Source organism: Bombus vosnesenskii, unplaced genomic scaffold (assembly GCF_011952255.1).
Source record: "Bombus vosnesenskii isolate JDL3184/JDL3185 unplaced genomic scaffold, Bvos_JDL3184-5_v1.1 scf7180000016262, whole genome shotgun sequence".
Lineage (NCBI taxonomy): Eukaryota > Metazoa > Arthropoda > Insecta > Hymenoptera > Apidae > Bombus > Bombus vosnesenskii.
The window spans coordinates 1,999,967-2,002,553 of NW_022884331.1; the positions used below are offsets into that span (position 1 = coordinate 1,999,967).

At 42.1% G+C, this 2,587-nt stretch overlaps 1 pseudogene; it reads right to left on the reverse strand.

Moving 5' to 3' along the window:
- Window positions 1–1,027: 1,027 nt before the first annotated feature.
- On the reverse strand, window positions 1,028–1,145 carry LOC117242032 (annotated as a pseudogene).
- Between the last annotated feature and the right edge of the window lie 1,442 nt (window positions 1,146–2,587).

Sequence of the window (2,587 nt, forward strand, 5' to 3'; positions counted from 1 at the left end):
CTAAATACAGCAATGTGCTATAACTAAGACAACTAAATGGATAATTCACAAGTCACAACTAATAGTTTACAACTCATAACAACTCGGTGACTCTCTCTCGACTCAACCCTCGACTCCTCACAACTCGACTCAACCCTCGACTCCTCACAACTCGACTCTCAGACCTCTGATTAATTCGTCTTTCTCCCTTAAGTATCCCTCTGTCTTTTTTCATACCCCCACCATGTACGTATTTCGTAACCGTCCGCGATTAAGATCACGTACGTCTTCTGCGTAACTATTCGACTGAAGGACCGACGACATATTGTCAGTTGAAGCCCATTGAAATTTCGCGACCCTTTCGGCCTGTTGGCATTTAGGCACTCTCGCAACATTGTTTATAGTTCACCCGATATTTCTTAGGCAATCTGTCCACGATACTATATGTTGAGAAATAGACGTTAATAGCTTTTGCGTTTTCATAGTCTTCGGTATCTTGCTTCGTTTTTAAATATCGGAAACTGTATAATTTATAAAGCTATAAATATAAAACTATTATTTTATTTAATAATTGAATGTGGTATAATGAAGACATATTCCAGGTCAAAAAGATTCTCCGACCTTCATTTTTAAATTTTATCTTGCAAGATACGCGAAGAGCGGAAACTTGTTCCAATTGATAATATTTCAACGTTTGTCTCTTTTGGAAACTTTTTTATATTTTACGTGGAGGAAATCCACACGGACGCCAGGCCGCTTCTTGGGAAAGCGGCGTGGTAGTGTCGGACTTCAACCGACTAAAACCTCCACGATAACCGTCCCGGCTGCGATCGAGAGAGGCCCGGGAACCGCTGTGAGCGTCGCAACGGGGCGTTCCCCGCGCGCCTAATATCACCGCAGATGGAGCGGTGTGTGACCATTGTCATCACACCCCGCCTCGTCGCTGGAGCCGCCGTGCCAGGCAGCCCGGTTCCCCTACCGGACTGCTTGGCGGCCCCGAGGCGCTGAGTCGTCAAGCGCCCGAAGCCCCAACGGGGGCAGCGCGCTTCACCAACGCCGCACGGAGTACCAGGCGTTCACCCATCCAAGTACTATCCGTGCCCGGCGCTGCTTAATTTGCGTGATCTGACGGGAACGAGTGCATTCAGCGCGGCCAGGGCGTTGGCTGTCTCTTTTGGAAACTAATCGCAATTCAACTAATAAGGAACCATTGCGAATATCTTTTATCGATTGCCTTCGATGTTTCACGAGATCATTCAACCGAGCTACCTCTGGGAATTAGTTTCCTCTTTCCGCGAGTTCCAATGGCGATCGCAGCATATTATTTTTCCCAACACATCTAGATATATTTAAATTGGAATTATTTTTTTTGTTACAACCCACGCAAAGGAAAATCTCCTTTCTTCCCGATTTATTTTTACTATAATATTTTTCGTGCTGAGGAAGAAAGTTTATTTATGACATGGCCGACGTGACCCCAACTCTTCGAGTAATCGATTAATACTTCTACGAATAATGAGTAATTCTTGTGGTTATCTTATCAATGAATATATTTTGTTACTTACTGTTTTTCTTATTGTTTTAGTGTCATAGATCTTTAGTGCGAAGAAAAAACTTTTCTCGCTGTATGTTTAATTTAAGTTTCTTACGTCTGTTAACACTAAAAAGGACTTGAAGTTGTAAAATTTTTATGTCAAACCTCTTGTGAGAAACGATTTCTTCATATTATGTTTGTATCATAATTCAGAATTGTTGAGAATTGTGGATCTTTGAAGCCGAAATAATATTATAGGAGCACTAAATTTATACTGAGGATTAATATTAAAATAGTAATATATTTATTTCATGGACGATTTCTTATGTATTCATCGATACACACTTGCGCGCGTCTCAGCACTTTCTTCTATACCCGACTGTTAACCGGCTGAACAGTTTACATTCCTTTGTTCTCGAGACGCTGCGACACACATACTTCCACACACTGATATTCACATACAAGTATTTCAACTACGCATTTAACCCAGTTCAACACAGAAAATTATACATATTTCAACAAGAATAAATATTTTACACTCTAAATACTTCAATTATTTTGAAATTTTACCTATTAATCTCTGCAAAAAGCTTGCTATGGTATTTAGATATGTGTGAGAAATTAACAAATATAGGAAGTTTAAAACATCAACTTTTTTTCGATGAATAAAAAGTATGTCAAAAATGTACTTCAAATAGTTTAATGAAGAGTTTGCAGAAATAGCAAAGTTGCAGTCCATTTAATGAGGGGGGCACCAGGCGGCTACGGATTCTCAGGGCGTAGGACCACGCCCTGGGAAACCCCGATGAATATTCTCCTATAGCCGGATAGTGGCTGGTCGGCGCCTTTGGCCTCCGCCAGTTTGCCGATCCGGTGCGGAGAACCTCGGAGAATTTGGTGGGCTCGTATCTGCCAAGAGCACACACCTCATCTTCTTGTGGGGCTCCCCGTCACCCTGCGCCAGCCTTGACCGGGGTAGGGTGCGAAAGAGTGGCACCAGGATGGAAACCTTTGTTGACGACCTAGGCGATCCTTTACGAAGTATTATGGATAGAAAAACGAACCAAAAAATCG